Consider the following 25,238-nt stretch of genomic DNA (forward strand, 5'->3'; position numbering starts at 1 on the left):
TCATGCAGATAATAATCCAGTCCCAATTTTTTTGCTCGTTATTTGATTAAGAAATTACGTTGAGAAAAAGAAAAAATATGTTGGAATAACACTGACTAGATCATTATCTCTGGAGTGACGTCTTTGGTAGACAGAAGTGGGTATAAGTATGTTCCCAGGCATAATTCTACAGAGCTTCTGTTTTTCATTAAAAGGATTTCTATATATATAATAAAACATATAAAATAACCTAAATACTGTGGCGGAACTACCACCGTTGCTGCAGTGGCTGCTATGGGGCCCGCGACCTTGGAAGGCCCTTTGAGACTCAGCCTTTTTTGTAAATAGGCCTTTATCTGCCCTACAAATACTCTTGCTGTGGCCTAATAACCAATCCCCGATTCTGCCCACGGCTGCCTCCACTTCCTCTTGAGCCCTCCAGGGGGCCTCGTCTGTCCTATACCATATCACTGATGCTGAACACAGTCAGGACATTGCTGACGTGAAATGAGATGCATGGGGCTCCCAGGAGGACTTAAGGGGAATGAGAGACAAGAGTATTTGTTGAGCGAAACTCTTGAGATTCGTCTGATGAGCTTCGCCTGGCAGTTTTGTTTGGCCCGAACATGTCTGAAACTAAACTGCTATTATTATACTCTGGGATCTCTTCAGACCCAAGAGTATAATGAGTGGAGGCCCCAGGAAGGTGATCAAACATAAAAAACAGTGTTAGGGCTCGTTCACATGGGGGGCGGGGGAGGGCGGATTTTGACCATATTTTGACTCGGGGAGCTACCCCGAAGTCGGCTCAAATGAATGGGCCGACGCCAGAGGAATCCGCCTGAAGAAAGGGCAGCTCGCTTCTTTTTTTCCGATAGCGGAAAAAAGAACGCTAGTGGTCTCCATAGACCACCATTGTAAATAGGCGGATTATGACGTGGATTACACTGTCAAAATCCGCCCCTTTGGCCCTGTGTGAACTGGGCCTAACTCACTTCTCCTGGACTCCAGTGCTGGCCTTTGAGCCTCTTCAGTGATGTCACACTGGCGTCACGACAAATAATAACCACATGACACAACTATAATTGGGACTGTGATGTCATTGAAGAGGCCTGAAGGCCAGGGCCCAGGAGATGTGAACAAGACTGGGTTTTATGTTTTATCACTTCTCCTGGACATCTGATTATTATATCAAGAAAAATAATAGTTTGTTGGCAGTGAACCCACAAAATTTGCAATGAACACCATAGGAGCCGATATGGGACATTACACTTTGTGAAGGGGCCACTGTGGGACATTATACTGTGTGAAGGGGCCACTATGGGACATTATACTGTGTGAAGGGGCCACTATGGGACATTACATTGTGTCGAGGGCTACTAACAGACATTATATAGTGTGGAGGGGCCACTATTGCACTTTACACTGTGTGAAGGGTTCACTATGGGGCATTTTACTGTGTGGATGAGCCATTATTGGACATTGTACTGTGTGGAGGGGCCACTATAGGACATTATACTGTGTGGATGGGCCATTATTGGACATTATACTGTGTGAAGGGTCCACTATGGGCCATTATACTGTGTGGAGGGGGACACTGTGGGATATTATACTATATGAAGGGGTTATTGTGGAACATTATATTGTATGAATCCACTGTGGGATCTTATACTTGGTGAATGGGCCACTGTGGGAATGTGTGTGTAAATGGATATTATACCATGTGGTGGCCAACAAAGGGAGCACTTTACTGTCTGGGGGTGAGGAAGGGACGTTATCTCAAGTGTGGGAGGGCCTAAGTCAAATATTTGCTATGTGGCCCAGTCTTTGCTAGTTACGCCCCTGCCTAAATACTATACACACTGACATAGTATATACCTTGGCATCACTTAGTTCACTTGCATCATTTTATTGCTTCACTTGCCAATGACTGACTCACATTTCAAGGAAATGAGAGATTACGGTGAGCTTCACAGGAAGTGATCTTGTATTACTTCTATTTACTGAATATTTGGGTTTATGGCTCTCTACTGTGTATTCTAGAGTTCCTTCATTAATCTCAGACATCTGTTCAGAGCCAGTTATTAGTATAGTGATACAGACGAAGCAGAGTTAACTTAAGCTTCAATGTAAAGTCATTGGATCTACATTTTTCAATGATTTTTTATTGGTTTTTGTTGTCTTCAGTGTTAAGTTTAACCAATTGCAGAATTTCGGGTTGACTCTGCTAGATTTGTACATTTATATGTTTCACTCAGGGGGCGTTCACACTTGCGCCCGTGTCCGCAAGTGTGAGGGGTTAAAAAATCTTTTAAAAAGCCATAGAAACGAAGCCCATTAAGAAAAGTCGTGCAAACGCAGTTTTTCTCTAATTCTACCCCATTCTGAATTTTTTTTCCAGTCTCCCAGGACATTGTATGGAAAATTGAATATTAAACCATTACGAAGTACAATTGGTCACACACAAAATAAGTCCTCATACGGCTCTGAGAATGGAAAAATAAAAAAAATCATGGCTTTTGGAAGGTGGGAAGTAAACAAGGAAAAATGACTACGGCAGGAAGAGGTTAAAGACCTTCTTTCAGTTCAACCAATACATCATATACATGATGTGCCAAGGCAATATTGTCAACGCCATTACTCCACCTCTGCCATCCTGAACTATTGGCACCTTGGGACATTAAAATGGGGGCAACTAGAGGGGGACATTAAAATCGGGCAGCTAGAAACAGACATTAAACCATAGGGGTAGCTGGACGGTGACATTAAACTGGGGGCAACTAGAGGCAGACAGGTCCACCTACAGCTATTCCCATGGTTTAATGCCCCCTCCAGTTGTCCCCAGTTTAAGTGACCCCTTCATCTACCCCCAGTTTCATCTCCCCTCACCATTTCTTCTCCAGTTTCATATCCCCCTTCATCTTCCCCATTTTATGTCCCCCCTCCATCTGCCCCCAGTGTCATGTCGTCCCTCATCTGCCCCCAGTTTCATGTTCCCCCTTCATCTGCCCCCATTTTCATGTCCCCCTCCATCTGCCCCCAGTTTCATGTCCCCCCCTTCATCTGCCCCCAGTTTCATGTCCCCCCTCCATCTGCCCCCATTTTCATGCCCCCCCTCATCTCTGCCCCCAGTTTCATGTTCCCCTTCCATCTGTGGCCCTAGTTTCATGTCCCCCCCTCCATCTCTAGCCCCAGTATAACATTCCCCTTCCATCTCTGCCCCTAGGTTACTGAGAGACACACAGACACACAAACACACTCTCTACACCCTCCTTCTCACATTCCCCTAAAGGGACATAGTGGGACATGCAGAGAGCTGCGCAGGACTGCGGGACTTTCCCGCTAAATGTGGGACAGTTGGGAGCCATGTATTGAGGTGGGGGCCGCAAACTATTGTCCCGAAGACCGCAGTTGGCCTACGGGCCGCGAGTTTGAGACCCCTGATCTATAGGTATAGACCTGCTGTGCATTTTGGTAAATATGGCTCTGTCTAACACCCTTTTGTCCTTCCCTGGGTTTCTCCATTTCACACAATATGAGAAAAAATATATATCCTTGTACCGTGTTAGCCAGTGGATATGAAAAGAAAGAAATTTTTTGAGAGAAGTCCTCAGTAGTTGATACCTTTTTTAATGGCTAACTCAAAAAGTTTTTTGATGACATATCAAGCTTTCGAGACTCTATAGAATATGAGGTCAACATTAGCATATAAATAAGTTATAATAAGCATATAACATAAGTTACACATGAAGGCATCCCATTTACTGTATTCCTATGTAAATTTCCCATTTAACAGACATCCTCCTCCCCAGAGCCACCTGTAGACACAAACCTACTTTGTTGTATTTGCCTTATAACAGACACCACCAAACCCAATAGACCTTATTCAGTTATAATATGGATTGCTGGTTTTGATCATAGTGCCCATTTTTTGGTGTGAAGAAATGCCAACCAGTATTGAGTACATACACACATTTTTACATAAAGCTAGAAGCAATGAAGACATCCATTAAGAATCTGACAACATGACAAACACACAGACTAACAGACATATAGGACACATATAGACTGGTGTCCGATCACACAACCAAAATAATCCTAAAGAATTGACTGATTGTATAGCGAATTATGTGCCCGTCTCGTTGGCCCTGCCATGCAGTTATTAGACAATCAGAAGTAGCGATGTGCTACGGACAGATGAATACTTATAATAATAATAGTAATAATAATAAGTATATTCAGTCACAGCATTGAAGTAACTCTGATTGAATGCTCTAAATTGTAAATGGATGTCACCCCTTGAACCTGCGAACACTCACTTAAGGGCTCTTTGAGGCGATAAGAAGTCTTCTCCACGACAATGTAATTATGTAATATCGGCCTAATGAGTCTAATGACTTGTCTTTAATACTTCTATGTATCCATTATATCCAGTGTATTCTTTAATGTAACCAAGGTAATGGATTATCATCAATCTGTTGTTAGAATGACTGGTGCCGGTAGTGCACTGTGACCCCCCAGGGGTGTATATAAGAAAATGTAATAATATACGTATTTTCTACCATATAATATAAAGAGTCACATTGTTAAATTCAATAGTACCCTCTTCAGTAGAATTTATTACTGTAGGGAAATCTCTAAAGCATATGTGGAAATATTATCATAGGATCTTATGCAACCAAAAAACTAGCGTATTATGACAATCTAGGGCTTGTAACAGTGTAAAGATCATCCTGTACCTGGGATTCTGTAAGTCATCTCTCTGTCATCTTAAAGCCTGAAAAGATAGCATATAAAATTGATATAGTAAAAAGAGATGGAAACATTATTCAGCCATATGTGCAATGACTTAGCCGTGCTACATGGTGTCCTCGAAGACGCTCAACTGGATGTTGAGTACAAAGGATTAAAGGGCATTGCCAACTACATTGCTTTTCTAATACTAGAAGTTTTAGGGATATGGTTATGGGTAGAGTTCTGCCTATTTAACCCTAATTCAAGTGGCATCCATTAGAAAAATGTTTTCTGTCCCATTGACATCACTGGGGATGCGGAAGTTAAAAGCCTATGGTATCTATGTGCCTGATCTGATATGTACCCAAAGGTAAGATATTGAGGTGCTTCTTAGGGACACCCACGAGGTTTTCTTGAAGGCCTGGACTCCTTGGATCTTGTTCCAGGGGTCCCAATCTTACAGGGATATCATCGGCTAAGGTTCGGCCTGTTTCTTGGGTTCTGTTTGTGGTCCGTTCCCGGGCCCACTCAACACCCCCCCCCCTCCCGTTTCTCTCCACCTTCTTTCCCCTTTCTCCTTCTTCCGCTATCCCTTCCCGTTTGACTTTTCCCTCCTTCCCTTTGTCCTCCCCCTTCTATCCTTTTTTCCCTCCTGGGTTTTCCCTCTCCCCTTGATGTCCTTTGGCGGCGCTGGTTCCTCTCCCGCCTATTTTTACTTGAGAGGTCCTGTGTCCGCTTCCTGTGATGTATTTCCGGGTTTTGGGCCTTTGTTCCCGTCTTGGGCCCTCCCTGTTTTGTGACTAATGTTGCATTTTGGTTTTCCCTGTTGTATCCTCTTTGTTTATAAATAAAGAATTTATAAAAAAAAAAAAAAAAGATATTGAGGTGCTCACAAGGAATGCCCTGAAAACTGGAATCACAGATCTCATTGGCCGGCCATGTATACCCGCCGATTTTGACAGGTCTGTCTGGCTGATTTTCTAATGTGTATGGTGGCCTAGTGACTCTTCCTTGTTGACAATTGTTAAAGGAGGTAAGGATCAAATTTTTAGATTCCCAACTGACCAATTCTTTTCTTCTTAGAGAGATAAGCCAATGAGTCTGGTCTAAGCAATGGGACTCCCGATAATCTGCAAGTTATCTTCCATCTTATCCCTTGCTTTGGTGAAAAAAGCCCTTTAAGGCCCCATTCACATCTGTGATTGGGTTTCCACTTGGGGACCCCTAAACAGAAACCTATACAAATTAAAAAGCTAATACCTGGAAAACCCACAGACCCCATAGATTATAATAGAGTCCATGTGGTTTCCGCATGAAACATACGGAGAGAAAAGTCCTGCAAGCAGCAATTTTCTCTCCACATGATTTGTGCGGGAACCACGCGGAAACTGCTCGGACCCCATTATAGTCAATGGGGTCTTTGGGTTTCCCAGAAAATCGCTTTTTAACGCGTATAGGTTTCCATTCAAGGAGTCCCCAAGTGGACTTCCCAAACGAAAACCCAAAGGCAGATGTGAACCGGGCCTAAGTTGATGGCCAGGAGTCAGTTTTATAGACAGGTGCCAATCCTGGAGATGGGATCTCGAATCTGTCAGTTATATCCAATGGATATCCCATAAATGTCTATCATGGTAGAACCCCTTTAACTCAATGCTGGGTTGACGCTATAGGATCCCTTAACCTAATATTGACTTTAGGAGACATCATGGGGGTGTGCAAGTACCGTGCTGTTTTATTGATGCTTTTAGTGTTTCCATAATTAGCTATCGCTTATTACCCAGACTCCGCATTCGTTTGGTTAATAGGAAGGGTTTACCCACTCACTACTTTACAATGACAATGACTCATTTTGATCGATAAGGAATAAGGCTTTTTCTCAATGACCTCCTTGATACAATATACTTTGTATGACAGAAATCATTGGGTCCAGCTGCTATACCGCGCACTTGAGAAACCTTCTCATCTAGAAGAGGCCATTAATTAAAAGTTTTCTATTTAATTTCAGCTACAAAAACTCCATCAACCCTGTTCACACTAGCGTAGCGAACATGTGCTTTGAAGTAAAGTGCATAACAACAGAAAAAGATACAATGACTAAGTGACACCATAGGCTAATAACAGGATAACGCTGCACTTGTCAGTGTATAATGTGGGAGACAGACGTAATGCTCTAGCAATAGAAGTGTCCCCTATTGATATACAGATGGAAGGGGTCTGGCTGCTGAAACCCCCAGGAACTGTTGTAATCTGTGGGCGAATCCGGCAGCAGTTCCCCCGCCGAATCACTGAATTCAATGGGCTTTATGTAGGATCAGACTCCTTTCCATTAACAATATGTATAGAGGGAACAAGGCTTTCCCTGACTACTATCATGGTGGTCCAGGGCCCCAGCCATCTCCAGCTGGCCACCGGCCCTGTACCCACTCCCTGGGCCGGTCGCGATCGCACCCCCTGCAACCACGATTGTTATGTCACTGGTCATATAGCAGCATTAGTCATTTTTTCTGCATTTTGGTTTTGATATCCTTTATACTGTATAGAGCCTAATCACTTTCAGCACTATTGGTCCATGCAATATATACAGTTTGCTGTAATATATTGTGGCATCTATTTGCCTGACAGCGTACTATGTTGGGTGACTTTTGTGACCTACTGTGTTGTTGTTTTTTGTCTTTATGTCTTTACCCATACTTTTAATACTATATTATTGGGCTGATCACCTGGATGTGCTGCACAGAAAGGGTCACAGCAGGCTCTACCTGCTCAGGAGGCTGAGGACCTATGGAGTCCGGATTGCAATACTTAGGGCCTTCTTCAACTGTGATTGCTTCAGCCATCTTTGGAGTGGCCTACTAGGGGAGTAGCATACCTGACAGGGATAGAAATAGACTTGACTGGTTGGTTAGAAGACCCCGCACCCTGGACCCAGTACAGGTGGTGGGTGACAGAAGGATACTGTCCATGGTGAGCTCCATGCTGGAGGACAACTCCCACCCCATGTATGAGACTGTGACAGCACTATGCAGTACTGTCAGTGGCCGACTGCTTCACCCCAAGTGTGAGAAGGAACGCTATCAGAGATCGTTCTTCCAAACTGTGGTCAGGCTGTATAATCAACATCAGGCTAAGGGAAGATTACTCTGCAGAGAACTCATTTGCATACCGACAAGAACCGGGATTCCTACGGAACGGCGGCGCGGAGAAGACAATGAAAGGCAGGAGAAGAATAGCCTTTCTTAAAGGGGCTCTATCAGCAAAATCATGCTGATAGAGCCCCACATATGAGTGAATAGCCTTTAAAAAGGCTATTCAGGCACCGCTAAAGTTATATTAAACTACCCCCCAGTTTTAAAATAATACCCTAAAAAAGAATGTGATCAACTTACCCATCGTGCACGGTGGGCGAGCATTCAGGGTCCGCCGTCTTCTTCATCCACGCCTCCTCTTCCTGCGATGTCCTCGGGTCCTGTCTTCCTCCAGCGCTTGCAAACTGACATTGCTAAAAAAAAATGGTCTGGGCGCATGCTGAGTAGCCGTAGTAGAAGCCGCATGCTACTGCGCATGCGCCCAGGCCATTTTTTTTTTTTTTAACAAAGTCAGTTCGCGAGCGCCGGAGGAAGACGGGATCTGAGGACTTTGCAGGAAGAGGAGGCGTGGATGAAGAAGACGGCGGACCCTGAATGCCCTCCCAGCGTGCACGATGGGTAAGTAGATCACATTCTTTTTTAGGGTATTATTTTAAAACTGGGGGGTAGTTTAATATAACTTTAGCGGTGCCTGAATAGCCTTTTTAAAGGCTATTCACGCATGTGTGGGGCTCTATCAGCATGATTTTGCTGATAGAGCCCCTTTAAGGCTATTCCGACGTGTTACTCAAAAAAAAAGGGTTTCTATGATAGGATCCCTTTAAAGGATTATCTTATATTAGTCTAATGAACTGTACTACTAGAGGGAAACATGTCGGCTGGGGTGTAGCTATAAAGGGTGCAGAGGTAGCAGTCTGTACTGAGCCCTGGACCTTGAGGGGGCGCCAAAGGGCCCTCTGCCAAATAAAATATACTACAATTCTAAATGACACAAGGTGGGTAGGAGACCCTTTACACATTTTTGCATTGGGGCCCAGGAGCTTTTAGTTATGTCTATGCATGTCAGGCTATATCTGTTGGCTGATTTACAGTAATCTCCTCTTGGGTGATGTGAGGACTGACCCTTTATCATATTCAGCATCCCACGTTATGTCTAATAGTTTGGCTTGAGCACTATTGGAGACAAATTGTAATGACTAACATTAAAGGTTAGTTTAGGGATCGGTCTTTTTTTCTGTAAATAAGTATTCAGGAGGACATAGGACTGCACTGATACTAATGTAGCTGAACATCTGCCACTACTCACTAGTGAGTATTATGGTATGGACGAGCCCAGTGCTGAAGTCATATAACAGAGATTTCAGCCTATTCTACAAAATAGAGAAGAATAAGATCAGAAACAAAGCAGATGTAATTCAGGAAAAAAGTGACAAGTGACTATATAAATATAGTGAAAACTACTATAAAAAGTGAAAAAGAATAACATCTTATTCATTGATATACATAAACACCCCACGTTCCTGTATTATATATTTCCATATGGACTCAAAACTGATCCAATAAGCAGGGTTTAGAAGAGATGTAGAAGACTGATCTGATGGACAGAAAAAAAACAGGTGTATTCCCCCCCCCCCCCTCCTTCCACGTTACTCTCTCCCACCCACCTTTCTCCTCATTCCATCCTCCAAGTTACTGACTGAGGGATATATAAAGGGATGAACTGCAAAACCTCTGAGAGTGCACAAGATCCCTCTAGAATAAAAGAAAACTGCAGGTGGGTAACAAATCCATTGTTTGCTTGTATACATTAGATATATGGAAGTGGAATAGGCAAAGTTGTATCATGGCAGTAATATTATATGTAGGTAAAACTGTGTAATGTGTATTTAGACCGGCAAGGTATAGAAAGATAGTATTATTATTATTATTATTATTATTACTGGTATTATTATTCTTATTACTATTATTATTGTTGTTCTTGTTCTTTTTATTATTACAATTATTATTATTATTGTTCTTATTATTATTACTATCGTTATTATTACTATTATTATTATTATTGTTGTTGCTCTCATTATTATTACTATTGTTATTCTTACTAGTATTATTATTATTATTATTATTATTATTATTATTATTGTTCTTATTCTTATTATTATTACTATTATTTTTATTTTTATTATTGTTGTTCTTATTCTTATTACTATTATTATTATTGTTCTGATTATTATTACTATCGTTATTATTACTATTATTATTACTATTTTTATTATTACTATTGTTCTTGTTACTATTATTATTACTATTATTATTATTGTTCTGGTTCTTCTTATTCTTATAACTAATCTTATTATTGTTCTTTTTATCATTATTCCTTTACTTACTGGTTTGTTGGTTGTTCTTTTATTTCTATTAACTACAATTAAAATTATTTATTAGACATTAAAATGTATTTTATGAGAAGAAACAAAATTCCATACATCTACCAGTATTTACTATGCCAATGTTTTCTATCCTGGTGACTGTTACATCATAGCGTCCCTACACCTGACATAGCTTTCAGCTGACATCTATTCTTCTATCCAAGCCACTGTCAAACAGTACCCTCTTCTCCCTACATATTAAAAAATCATCTTCCCTGAGCAATTTGCATCTAATGTTTATTAAATGTAATTGTGGTTAGTCTCTATACCACCCACCTCCATTATGGGTTTCCTATCATGGAATCAGGTTTTTTTTTTTTTGCTAGATTAGCACAGCTTACAGCACTGTTCTACCATTCAAAATATGAGGATCCTGATGAAAACCTGATAGACCCTATAACAGGTCAAAAGGATTCACCATAACTGACCAGTATTCATAGCTGCCAAAGCTCTGTTATATATGGAAGCCATGGCACAAGAAAGACGACAGCCTTACTTATTAATAATATCATGTATACAGATAAGACATCAAAACTGTTTTGGTTAAAGGGGTTGGCCACTTTCAGATCAATATTGAGAAACAAATGTTATTGTTTGTACAATAAAAAAAAATATATACAATTTTCCAATATACTTTCTGTATCAATTCCTCACGGTTTTCTAGATCTCGGCTTGTTGTCATTCATTCTGTTACTTCTAGTGGATAAAACTCTGACCATGGTCATGTGATTTACGGTCCATGGTCATGTGATGAGCACACAGGTGAACAGCTGATTACCAGGCAGATGTCTGATTATTGTGCTGTGATTATAACGAGCGGCATCTGTATCCTCATCACATGACCATGGACCGTAAATCACATGACCATGGACATCCCTTTAATTTTTAAATAATTTTGGTATGCAGTAATGGGTAACTTTTAATTATCTACAAAACTAAATAATGCACATGTGGTTTTATATACTGCTAGAAAGCCGACAGTGTGCTGATTTCCCATTATGTGCCCCAGGAAAAGAAATATTGGTGCCGTTACCATAGCTCTTCAGTGTCAGAAGGGCACTCCTGACAATTTAGCTGGGAACGCCCCTCCTGACAGTAGAGTCCATAGCGCTGTACTGTGAGGGGTCGTTACTTACCACCCATTCATGTCGCTGAGCAGTGAGGAACGCCCCACCAGTGCTAGTTACACTGCCTGTCCAGCAGCGTAATTACCATTGACAACAGCAATGCCAATGGGCTTGCTACGGTCCGAGCCGACACCTTTAATGTCGGTCTCAGAACTTGGTCTGTCTCTGCGCGTGCGCGGCGGTCCGGGTGCATGCGTGGTGATACCTTTTCTCTTCTCCCTTTTCCATCCTTGAGGGCCGCTGCGCATGCGCAGTATAGTTCTCTAGACGCCGAGTATCGTACGGCCCGCTTGCCATGTGCATGGTTAGAGCGCATGCGCGCAACAAAAAGACTGCGGACGGAACAAACCACTGCCAGCAATGATTTAAATAGACCTGTTTTCCGCTGGGTCGGTAAGCATCCGGCTCCACGGAACAGGTACAGCTAATTTTCATTTTCATTTTAAACAGAATACTTGTGTTCAAATAGAATTCTATAGTGATATTTATGTTCAGTGTGCCTAAGCATTATTGTATCAGGTCCACCGTAGCCCTGCACAGCCTGGTTATTTTGTAACAAATGTGTGAATCCTCCACTAGGCTGTTTTTTATCGCTATGCATTTATGCCTTACTGGATAATTACACCAATACCTTAAGTGCATATACATCAGTTCCATAAGCAACAATTAGTCTTTCATAACATTGCAGAACACGATGTTCCTAGATATTCATGCTTTTATTGCTTTTTTTTATATTTGTATAAATTACTATTGTGTCCTTGTTCCATACTTTGGACTATTGCTTTCCAGTGCTATACTTGTTTTTACTTAGAAGATTTTTATATTTATATTCATATTTATATTCTCTTTATACTAATTCTTATGCAAACCTAAGATGTTGAGTGTAGCTGCTGAAAGAGACCATTCCATTGACCTTGCACTAACATCCTTTCAGCCCCACTTTGATTGATTTTTTATAATTACTGGTAAGTTTTTATGTTGTCCACTAGATTTTTGACCGATGCCTATATATGTATATGTTTTATGTTCTTAAATTTTAGCAAATCCACACTTGATAAAGGGCGGTTACGCGCCCGAAACGCGTCGTGTACTATTGCCAATAAATTCATTGTATTTGACCCACTGTGGAAGCGCGATTCCTTTCTGTTCCCATTCTTCTATGAGAAAATTAGGATTGGTCTTTTATCCATTGTCACCAGTACTAGTGTACGGACGAGTACTGTCGGGGGGAAACAGGTGTTCCTCACCGCTCAGCGTCATGGCTGTGCGGTAAGGAATGACCCTCTCAGTATAGAGCTGTGGATACTACTGTCAAGAGGGGCATTCCCGGTTAGACTGTCAGGAATGCCCTTCTGACAGTGAATTCAGTGCGCTTTCTAGCGGTATATAAAACCGCATGTGCCTGAGAACATGAAAGGTCCTCTTTAAGGCCCTCTTTAAGGACAAGAGTAATTTTTTTTTGGTATTCTGTGACCATGTAAAAATATCGCAGGTAGGAGGGGTGTGTTGTAGGGGAATGACCTTACTTACATTTCACTATGGGGCCGTATGATACCTGTGTACAACCTTCAGGGGCGGATCCAGGGCTGGTCGAGACAGGCAACTGCCCGGGGACCTGCGGCGCGGCCCGGACCTAACAAAACGCAGGTCGGGTCAGTCGGTTAGAAGCGCGAAGCCCTTAAGCTCAACCAGCCCATAAGCAAGCAACGAGTAAGGGCTAGTTCACACGTGAGTATAAGGGGAGGTTTTTGACAGCGGATTTCGCGTCCAAAACCTCCCCTTATAATGGTGGTCTATGGAGACCGCCGGGCTTCTTTTCTCCGCTAGCGGCGGGCTGCTGCTAGCGGAGAAAAGAAGCGACATGCTCTTTCTTCAGGTGGAAGCCGCGCAGGCTGCGCCGCACGGCTTCCGCCCGGCTGCAGCACCCTCCATGTTGGCTCATTCATTTGAGCCGACAGCGGAGGTGAAAGCCGCGACCGCAATGGTCGCGGCGGGCGGGTTTTGACAAGAGAGAGACGCGGCTCGCCGCGTCTCTCTCTGTGTCAAAACCCGCGCGGGCAGTTCACGTGTGAACTAGCCCTAAAAGAGACATAGAAATCTGTTATATTGAAATTTCTCACTCCGAAATTATTGCGTAAGTGTGAAATACTTAAAGAAGCCCACAAAAAATGGGCCGGGCGAGCCAGCGGGGCCCTGCGGTCCGGACCTAACGGAAAAACGCAGGTCGGTTAGAAGCGCGACCCCTTAACCAGCCCCATAAGCAAGCAAAGAGTGAATCAATGTGAAATACTTAAATAAAACCACAATCCGGTATTTATTGTTATTATTATTTTTTTTTAGAGCCCTCCTGGGCCTAAAGCGGCTCAAATTGAATATAGAATGGAATATTTTTATTCTATATTCAATTCGAGCCTCAGAGGTCTAAAGGTCTAAAGAAAGCTGATTCATAAGCGCGGGGCCCTTACCCAACTCAAGTAACGATTGAAAGATAGGTAGGGCTACTGATACTGTGCTAGAAATAAAGAAATCGGTCATAAATCGAAAACTATCAGTCAGTAAGAAACCAAGGATATTGCCTATAATTATTATTATTAGAGATGAGCGAACAGTGTTCTATCGAACACATGTTCGATCGGATATCAGGGTGTTCGCCATGTTCGAATCGAATCGAACACCACGTGGTAAAGTGCGCCAAAATTCGATTCCCCTCCCACCTTCCCTGGCGCCTTTTTTGCACCAATAACAGCGCAGGGGAGGTGGGACAGGAACTACGACACTGGGGGCATTGAAAAAAATTGGAAAAAGTCATTGGCTGCCGAAATCAGGTGACCTCCATTTTAGACGAATAGTGGATTTCAAATCCGGGTCATATGAGAATGTGAACTTTGTGACTATGAGACAGGGATAGCTGTACAGGCAGGGATAGCTAGGGATAACCTTTATTTAGGGGGGAATGTTATTAAAAATAACTTTTTGGGGCTCTATCGGGTGTGTAATTGTGATTTTTGTGAGATAAACTTTTTCCCATAGGGATGCATTGGCCAGCGCTGATTGGCCGAATTCCGTACTCTGGCCAATCAGTGCTGGCCAATGCATTCTATTAGCTTGATGAAGCAGAGTGTGCACAAGGGTTCAAGCGCACCCTCGGCTCTGATGTAGCAGAGCCGAGGCTGCACAAGGGTTCAAGCGCACCCTCGGCTCTGATGTAGGAGAGCCGAGGGTGCACTTGAACCCTTGTGCACCCTCAGCTCTGCTACATCAGAGCCGAGGGTGCGCTTGAACCCTTGTGCACACTCTGCTTCATCAAGCTAATAGAATGCATTGGCCAGCGCTGATTGGCCAATGTATTCTATTAGCCTGATGAAGTAGAGCTGAATGTGTGTGCTAAGCACACACATTCAGCTCTACTTCATCGGGCTAATAGAATGCATTGGCCAGCGCTGATTGGCCAGAGTACGGAACTCGACCAATCAGCGCTGGCTCTGCTGGAGGAGGCGGAGTCTAAGATCGCTCCACACCAGTCTCCATTCAGGTCCGACCTTAGACTCCGCCTCCTCCGGCAGAGCCAGCGCTGATTGGCCGAAGGCTGGCCAATGCATTCCTATGCGAATGCAGAGACTTAGCAGTGCTGAGTCAGTTTTGCTCAACTACACATCTGATGCACACTCGGCACTGCTACATCAGATGTAGCAATCTGATGTAGCAGAGCCGAGGGTGCACTAGAACCCCTGTGCAAACTCAGTTCACGCTAATAGAATGCATTGGCCAGCGCTGATTGGCCAATGCATTCTATTAGCCCGATGAAGTAGAGCTGAATGTGTGTGCTAAGCACACACATTCAGCACTGCTTCATCAAGCCAATACAATGCATTAGCCAGTGCTGATTGGCCAGAGTACGGAATTCGGCCAATCAGCGCTGGCTCTGCTGGAGGAGGCGGAGTCTAAGGTCGGACCTGAATGGAGACTGGTGTGGAGCGATCTTAGACTCCGCCTCCTCCAGCAGAGCCAGCGCTGATTGGTCGAGTTCCGTACTCTGGCCAATCAGCGCTGGCCAATGCATTCTATTAGCCCGATGAAGTAGAGCTGAATGTGTGTGCTTAGCACACACATTCAGCTCTACTTCATCAGGCTAATAGAATACATTGGCCAATCAGCGCTGGCCAATGCATTCTATTAGCTTGATGAAGCAGAGTGTGCACAAGGGTTCAAGCGCACCCTCGGCTCTGATGTAGCAGAGCTGAGGGTGCACAAGGGTTCAAGTGCACCCTCGGCTCTCCTACATCAGAGCCGAGGGTGCGCTTGAACCCTTGTGCACACTCTGCTTCATCAAGCTAATAGAATGCATTGGCCAGCACTGATTGGCCAGAGTACGGAATTCGGCCAATCAGCGCTGGCCAATGCATTCTATTAGCCCGATGAAGTAGAGCTGAATGTGTGTGCTAAGCACACACATTCAGCACTGCTTCATCACGCCAATACAATGCATTAGCCAGTGCTGATTGGCCAGAGTACGGAATTCGGCCAATCAGCGCTGGCTCTGCTGGAGGAGGCGGAGTCTAAGATCGCTCCACACCAGTCTCCATTCAGGTCCGACCTTAGACTCCGCCTCCTCCAGCAGAGCCAGCGCTGATTGGTCGAGTTCCGTACTCTGGCCAATCAGCGCTGGCCAATGCATTCTATTAGCCCGATGAAGTAGAGCTGAATGTGTGTGCTTAGCACACACATTCAGCTCTACTTCATCGGGCTAATAGAATGCATTGGCCAGCGCTGATTGGCCGAATTCCGTACTCTGGCCAATCAGCACTGGCTAATGCATTGTATTGGCTTGATGAAGCAGTGCTGAATGTGTGTGCTTAGCACACACATTCAGCTCTACTTCATCGGGCTAATAGAATGCATTGGCCAATCAGCGCTGGCCAATGCATTCTATTAGCGTGAACTGAGTTTGCACAGGGGTTCTAGTGCACCCTCGGCTCTGCTACATCAGATTGCTACATCTGATGTAGCAGTGCCGAGTGTGCATCAGATGTGTAGTTGAGCAAAACTGACTCAGCACTGCTAAGTCTGCATTCGCATAGGAATGCATTGGCCAGCCTTCGGCCAATCAGCGCTGGCTCTGCCGGAGGAGGCGGAGTCTAAGGTCGGACCTGAATGGAGACTGGTGTGGAGCGACCTTAGACTCCGCCTCCTCCAGCAGAGCCAGCGCTGATTGGCCGAATTCCGTACTCTGGCCAATCAGCACTGGCTAATGCATTGTATTGGCTTGATGAAGCAGTGCTGAATGTGTGTGCTTAGCACACACATTCAGCTCTACTTCATCGGGCTAATAGAATGCATTGGCCAGCGCTGATTGGCCGAATTCCGTACTCTGGCCAATCAGCACTGGCTAATGCATTGTATTGGCTTGATGAAGCAGTGCTGAATGTGTGTGCTTAGCACACACATTCAGCTCTACTTCATCGGGCTAATAGAATGCATTGGCCAATCAGCGCTGGCCAATGCATTCTATTAGCGTGAACTGAGTTTGCACAGGGGTTCTAGTGCACCCTCGGCTCTGCTACATCAGATTGCTACATCTGATGTAGCAGTGCCGAGTGTGCATCAGATGTGTAGTTGAGCAAAACTGACTCAGCACTGCTAAGTCTGCATTCGCATAGGAATGCATTGGCCAGCCTTCGGCCAATCAGCGCTGGCTCTGCCGGAGGAGGCGGAGTCTAAGGTCGGACCTGAATGGAGACTGGTGTGGAGCGACCTTAGACTCCGCCTCCTCCAGCAGAGCCAGCGCTGATTGGCCGAATTCCGTACTCTGGCCAATCAGCACTGGCTAATGCATTGTATTGGCTTGATGAAGCAGTGCTGAATGTGTGTGCTTAGCACACACATTCAGCTCTACTTCATCGGGCTAATAGAATGCATTGGCCAGCGCTGATTGGCCGAATTCCGTACTCTGGCCAATCAGCACTGGCTAATGCATTGTATTGGCTTGATGAAGCAGTGCTGAATGTGTGTGCTTAGCACACACATTCAGCTCTACTTCATCGGGCTAATAGAATGCATTGGCCAATCAGCGCTGGCCAATGCATTCTATTAGCGTGAACTGAGTTTGCACAGGGGTTCTAGTGCACCCTCGGCTCTGCTACATCAGATTGCTACATCTGATGTAGCAGTGCCGAGTGTGCATCAGATGTGTAGTTGAGCAAAACTGACTCAGCACTGCTAAGTCTGCATTCGCATAGGAATGCATTGGCCAGCCTTCGGCCAATCAGCGCTGGCTCTGCCGGAGGAGGCGGAGTCTAAGGTCGGACCTGAATGGAGACTGGTGTGGAGCTATCTTAGACTCCGCCTCCTCCAGCAGAGCCAGCGCTGATTGGTCGAGTTCCGTACTCTGGCCAATCAGCACTGGCCAATGCATTTCTATGGGGAAAAGTTAGCTTGCGAAAATCGCAAACTGACAGGGATTTCCATGAAATAAAGTGACTTTTATGCCCCCAGACATGCTTCCCCTGCTGTCCCAGTGTCATTCCAGGGTGTTGGTATCATTTCCTGGGGTGTCATAGTGGACTTGGTGACCCTCCAGACACGAATTTGGGTTTCCCCCTTAACGAGTTTATGTTCCCCATAGACTATAATGGGGTTCGAAACCCATTCGAACACTCGAACAGTGAGCGGCTGTTCGAATCGAATTTCGAACCTCGAACATTTTAGTGTTCGCTCATCTCTAATTATTATAGCTTTATTGATGTTCATAAATTGTATTGAATCTTAAGTTTAGTAGATTTGTAACAGGAAGACTGTAATACAGTATATTATTTAGAACCTGGTTTATCCAGACCTCGTTTATTCGAATCTCCAGATTATCCACATCCACTTATAAGAAAAAATATCTTTTTTCTGGAAATAAAGTATACTTTTACAGACGATATTATGCACATTTAAACGGCCACGGGTTTTCAATGCAAAAGTAAAACGTACAAATTCTTCTGTACGTACACTGTACTGTACCGTAGCTCTAGCTGTGGTACCGTATGTAGACAAGAGATGAGTGTGTCAGTGGTGAGTCACAGCGGCTGACGGAAGTAAGGTGTAGTGACCTTCGCCAACCTTCCTCCGCCAACCCCTCTCTCCACACACACACACAGACACACATTGGCGATTCACTCTCAGTGTCACGTATGTGACTGAGTAGTGTAGAGGGCGGAGTTAGTTCGCATCGCGCCAGTCTTTTGTTCTCGCGTTTGAGTAGTGCTGTTCACGTATGTAGTAGTGATTGTGTGAGTCGGCGTATGTTTATAATACAAAAATGTTTTGTTGTTATTTTTGTCCTTTCGCTACTAAATTATTTGTTATGCATAGCTTAAAATGCCAGACTAAATAAAATTAGAAGGTGGTAATTTTTTAAAAATAAACCTAACGTAATGTATTGACTATTGGCTATATTTTACAGTTTTGACCTGCTATTGGCGTATTTTATGATAAACCATGTCAACTTTTTGCTTTTGGGTTTAGCTAACCATTTTCGGCATGCTAAAACATGAAAATATACACAGAAAACACATTATTTTGTACAAAAAATTCAGTCAATGCGTACTACCTATAGTGCCAACTGATCAAATTTTCAGGCTGCTAATTTGGTACATTAGAAACTACTATAATAGTACACAAATAAGGTCAGTTTTATAAGTTGGTCAAACACAGCTAACTAGTTTAAAAAAACACCTCAAAAACGCATCTTTAGGGATAATTTTTTCAAAAAATCCCCCCCAGACCCCCTGGTAAGTAGGGCCCCGCAAGTCCTGATCCGCCACTGCAACCCTGGCAGTGAGTTATGGAAATCTCTCATCAGAAACAAATTTTTTGCCACTTTACTAAGTGGAGCTGGTCCTAGCAAACATGACACACATGAAGAGTATTTTGTGATCTTATACTATGACATGTCAGTAGATAACTACAAGTATAGCAGGCCTAATAAGTAATACACATAACTGGAATTATCTTGTAGGCAAACAAGGCACATGTCTAGTGCAAATTTCTCCTTGCGTCCGATTCCTTCTGTCCATTATAGTTCCTTTGATTATATTGCTGATTATTTAGTAATATCACAGTCCATGAGCATGTTCATTACTGATGTTCGGTGTATCCGGTATTGACACATGATGGTCTTTAATGACATTTTTTTTGCACACAGGTGAGAAGCCACAAAATGAACGCCTCCGTCTTGGGAGTATTTTGTCTGATGTTATGTGTCCACAGTCGATCTCTGTACAATGAGCGACTAAATGCATTGGATTTGTCAGAAAACAGAGACCTGGTGAGTATAATAATATATTCTCTGTTTAGTGTTGTCTAGTAAAGTAAGAGATTTCATTAGTGGATTTCACAATCTTACATAAAGGAGGAACACATGTCATGTTGCTCAATTCTTGTCAGTCTGTAAATGAAGAAGGAATCCATAGAATTTCTAGTTAACATTGAAAAGAATCTATTAAAGGGGTTTTCTTACGATAATAAAAAGGTACTCCGAGGTTTTCTTTCAGATAGGCCATGAATACCTGATCAGTGGGGGCCTATAGCTGGACCTCACATTAATAAACTGTAAGGAGCTGCTACCGGGCCCATCCTAGTCACAATAAAGGACACGACAGCTCAGCATCCATTGACTTCAATGGGCGCTGGGCTGCAGTGATGGCTTCTGGCTGCCATATAAGGGATGGAGGTTTCTGATTCTGGGCCTGTTTTGTGTATAGGACAGATTCTGGAAGCAACTCCATATAGTTGATCAGTGCGAGGGCTGGATGTTGGCCCCCCACTGATAAAATAGATCATAAATACCTAACGAATTGGCCATACAAACCTTAATCCTAGGCAAACCCTTTAAAGGTGTTATGCCAGGAAAAGTACCCATAGAATAAATACCTAATTGGTGGGGGGTCTGACTGCAGGGACCTTCCCCAATCACAAGAACCAGTGGTCCTTTCCCCCAATGCTCATTCAGCCTGACCACAGTTATGCCTAACGTGAGTGTAACTAGTGGTGGGCAGTGCTCCCATTCACTTCAATAGGAACAGCCAAAGTAGAGCACTCAGCAATCTCTGGCGCTACCATTGAAGTGAATGATAAGTGCCGTCCACCATTAGTCACACAGCAGCCAGGCTGAATGTGCAGTGGGGAAAGGGCCTCTTGTTCTCATCTTGTAGCCTAATCCGTTTAATGGTAGTTACATCGGATATTCCAAGCATGCCTGGTGAAGGTAAATCCAACTTCTGAGATTCCCACCTATCAAGAGAATGAGAGTCCTTTCTATTGAATAGTGCACGCAGCAGCAAGAAATTGGTAAGCAAGGATCACTAGACACCCATGCTAATGGTATCCTGATATTCAATTAATGCTTGAAGGAATATTCCAGTTAGAATATATTGCCCCTATACACTACCACATATCTGCAGGTCCAGCAACTGGAACCACCACTGATCATAAGAATGGGGTTCCCATTCATCTGTTTCAATGTCAAGGATGCCAACACTGTCACTGTATTCATACTTTATGAGACTGTCAGAGATAGCCTCTCAGAACTCAGCTATGCCCGCCAGTCCCAGAGACCTGAATGGAGGGGCTGTACATCCACAGCCAGCTTCTTAATTTATTTGGAGGTACAAGAGATCCTCATACTTGTGATTATGGGGGTCCCAGTGGATTATTTATTGTAACTGGTATATCCATTGAGGGGAACGTAGCTCGGTAGCAGCAGTGGTGCGGACCCAACCAGTCAGAGACATGGACACAAAACTGCTACAAAACAGGTTTATTTAGAAAAAACAGCAAAAATCAATAAACTTTCAGGCACAAAAGGCGCAAAATAAAATACAGTCTAAACTTCAGGTCCCCCGGAGACCACAACACTAGTGTGATCCTACTGTAAGTAGTTCAGCCGAACCCATCAAAATCAGCGGGTTCAGCCAACATATACTTAATATGTACTGGTTGCTTTAAGCTCTGTACAAATCACTTCTGGGCCTTGTATCAGATATTTACATCAACAGATTGACAGAACCCAAAATGACAGCTTTCATGTTCTAGAAAAATAGCGTACAGGGATAATATTGAGGTGCAGATTTGGATCAAGGCCCTTTCTTGCACCTAACATGTTCTTCAAGCCCCTATCTGCACCTCTGCAAATGTGGGCAGTGCGGGAATATGGAAGGGCCGAGGTTCAACAAATTTATTATAACAAAGAAAATCTATGACAATTCCTAACTGGCATAGATTTCCATTGTGGCACAGGGTCAGCAGACAGATTTATGAAGAAGCCTCTTCCTAAATCTCTTGACCCCTGTTCCAGTTGGGCCGTTTTTTAAGACCGGAAGTACAATACATCAGTTTTAATAAATTTGCTCCAATATGTTTACATCAAGCATGGCATTATCGGTAAGTTCAATTTTAACAGTGAATTCAATGTGGCTAAAACTGCAAACACCCTCTTTTCCATTGTCAGGGGGTGTTCACACTTGCGCCCGGGTCCAACATGCAGGACTTTGTGTCCATGCAAAAAAAAAAAAAAAAAAAAAAGTTTCCCCATGGAGAGACTACAGGTGGACATCGGCGGTTCGCTTTAAAAGGCTATTCAAATGAATGGATTTTAAAACTGACCACTGGGAAGCCGTCCACTGTCAAGTTTTCCCTGGAAATAGGACGTAGACCCGGCGGGCGGACACGGGAGAAAGTGTGAACGCCACCTTATTATTACCCTAGTCGTCAACTAAAAAAATAAATAAGGAAATAAAGGAAACAATTACACAAGCTGTAAAGCATCCATACTACAGCTATCTGCTGCCAAATGTTTAGTGTTGTCTCAATAGATGATGTAGGTGTCAATGAATGTAATTAGAAAAATTAAGGGGGCACCCGGATTTGAACCAGGGACCTCTCGATCTGCAGTCGAATGCTCTACCACTGAGCTATACCCCCTATGTGAGTGATACTCTATAGAACAGGTTAGGTGTAACCCTTATGAGTCACTTGTGTATTTAGCACTGTTTGCATTTACAGTGACAGCATGGATGGTTCTCACAGGAAGCTTTTGTATACTGACCAAATGCACAACGCTCTAGGAAAATGTTTTGGACAGTAAGAGACAAGTGTTAAGTAGGGGACAAAGCCAACGTGGATGACAATGTCCCCAGACTGTGTATAGAATAGTATTCAGACACTGCATTAGGATGTTAAATCAGATTTATCCACAATAGGAAAACAATAAAAAATGGACACTCAAAAAATACTTATTTGGAAAATTCAATGGACAGAAGAAACAATTTTAACCCCCAATTCTGGGGAAAAATAGACAATAGCCAGAAAAGGGAAGGTGGGCACCTTATAGAGAAGTCATTTACATAAAACAGCCAAGACCCTTACAGAGTGCCCTACTGTTATTACAAAACCTAAGATCACATAGGGAAAACCTTTCCCCAATTCATTGCAATCCTAAACCAGTTCTGCCCAAATATCAATTTTGGCAGAAAATTTCCAGTTGAAGGATCCACATAGGATGAGTATAATCTCAAGTGGACATCTCCTTCTTGTCTGGGACCCCTACAATATCCGCTGTGGTGTCTTGTCTGTCAGTGAGGTCCCCACATAGTACTGTGGTCACTGCCTCCAGCATGATATTACTATAAAGCAGGTTGTATATATAAGTAGTCACTACCGGGCCCTGAATCCTGACAAGGCCCCAGAGGTCAAACTGCCACACAAAGAAATACCCCTATTCTAAATGGCTCATGGTATTAAGAGGCCCCATTACAAATTTTGTATTGGACCTAGAAGGTTTAAGTTACGACTCGGCTGCAGAGGTTGTGTTGTTTTATAGTCTTTTAGTCTTTGGCTCTCATGGGATACTGTGCGGAGGCTCAGTGGGAAGGGGCTCTGTTTATTTGAAGTTTATAGTCCTCTAAAGTCTTTACGGAACCATGAGCCCCAACAATGATCACTTGCCATAATCATGTATTACTGGTCTCCTTATACAAGCCAAAGACCCTTTGTCTGCCTTCAGGCTCCAGGGCCCAGCTGATGTGGTCACCCCTGCACCCCCATAGCATATCTTACAACTCACAGATTCAGTGGGACAGTCTCGGATTCTAGGGCTGTCCGGGTATGGTCCCGATTTCAACTCCTGGCACAGATTATTTGAACACAATGGTGAAGCAGGAAGATTACAGGTGGTGGGTGACAGAAGGATACTGTCCGTGGTGACCTCCATGCGGGAGAATAAATTCCACCCCATGTATGAGACCTTGATGGCACTTAGCAGCACTGTAAGTGACCGTCTGCTTCACCCCAAGTGTGAGAAGGAGCACTATCGTATGTCCTTCCTTCCAACTGCGACCAGGCTGTATAATCTACATCAGACCAAGTGAAGATCACTCCGCACAGAGAACTAATGATTATGACTATGAAGTCTTCTTTCTTTCTTCTTCTGTTCCTTAGCTGCTATGGACTCCTAGTATATCTTCTCTTCTCCGCATATGTGTGCCTACTTCTGTAATATATTACTGTGTATTATCCTGTATCTGTATTACTATGCTGCTGTAACATACTGAAATTTCCCCACTGTGGGACTATTAAAGGGTTATCTTATCTTATCTTAAACTGTGGTAAAACTGTGGGAGACATTAAACTATGGGGGCAAATAGAGAGGGGCATTATAACATAGGGACATAATGTGTCGGAGTCACTATAGGGCTGTTATACTATGTGGGGGATCAAAGAGACATTGATAGATCATCAATATCAGATGGGTGAAAATCTGACTCATTGTTACTGGGTACATGTATTAGATGGCAGCTTTGCCCCGATATTGCAGCATAGTCCCACTCACTATAATAGGACTGATCTGCAGAAGGGCCCCAGGACTGAAGGACATGGTGTAAAGGCCACAGCCTAAGTAAAGTGAAAGACTCAGGTTGTGCACTGAAAAAAGACGCAAAAATTATTTGAATAACCCAAAGGAAAAAATATTCTAGCCCTGAAACTCACATGTATGGAGAAAACTGGGAAAATGGCCCGGTGCTGAGCTAGGTGACCATCTGTATTTGCTTTGCTCATGGTTGACCTGGCTTCAAGGTTTATACTGTACTTTAAATAGTATGAAATCCAACAAGACCCTAAGTGACAAAACCTGCAGGATGCACGCAGCTGTCAACGCAACCGCTAAACAGGAAAATTGTCTTCTTTACAGAGAATCATTCCCCCAGAAGACAAGTGCACTTCTTTTTACGACTTCAAGGTGTCTTCAAGAGTGATGGATGATCCTTAATTTATTTCTGACAACTCATTCATGCTCTTTGCCTAATGAACAGACTATGATACACTACGTGAGTCGACATCAAGAGCTTATTGTATCTGACTACTTAATGGATCAATCAGGGTTACCCTTGTAGTCACCCACAAGATGGAAAGAACAGAGCAGCTCCAAATCCTTTATCTTGAGCCATTAGAGATGTTCGGGGTAAATTGCGCGATTCTTTGTGTTGGATGACACACGCCATGCTTTTAGGTAATGTTATGTCAGAGTGGAATTAGAAAAACAGGGGTGACTTTCTATAAAAGCAAGTGATTCATGAAACCTTCCATTCTTTCATCAAAATAAAGCTTCAAGAACCTGTTCATTGATCTGTAAGAACTTAGTGCGCTATAAGATGATGACACATATGGATGGCTAAGAATAGACCTGCAATGTTCTCTAGTAATTGCTTAGATTGGAGGGAGATTTACTTCTTCTTGGCAAACTTCAAAAGTATATATACAGTATTATTAGTATACACATAGAGAATATAGAAGGATAAGTTAGATTATTTTTTCATATAATAACCCTTTCACTGATCTTTCTCCTTTGTATT

The 25,238-nt window shown here is 43.3% G+C and overlaps 1 non-coding gene across 1 annotated transcript; it reads right to left on the minus strand.

The window, feature by feature from the left end:
- Positions 1-22,239: 22,239 nt before the first annotated feature.
- On the minus strand, positions 22,240-22,311 carry TRNAC-GCA (transfer RNA cysteine (anticodon GCA)). Its single transcript has one exon. It is a non-coding gene; the product is annotated as a tRNA-Cys (tRNA).
- Positions 22,312-25,238: the final 2,927 nt, after the last annotated feature.

The sequence above is a fragment of the Leptodactylus fuscus genome, chromosome 6, assembly GCF_031893055.1.
Source record: "Leptodactylus fuscus isolate aLepFus1 chromosome 6, aLepFus1.hap2, whole genome shotgun sequence".
In the NCBI taxonomy this organism is placed as follows: Eukaryota; Metazoa; Chordata; class Amphibia; order Anura; family Leptodactylidae; genus Leptodactylus; species Leptodactylus fuscus.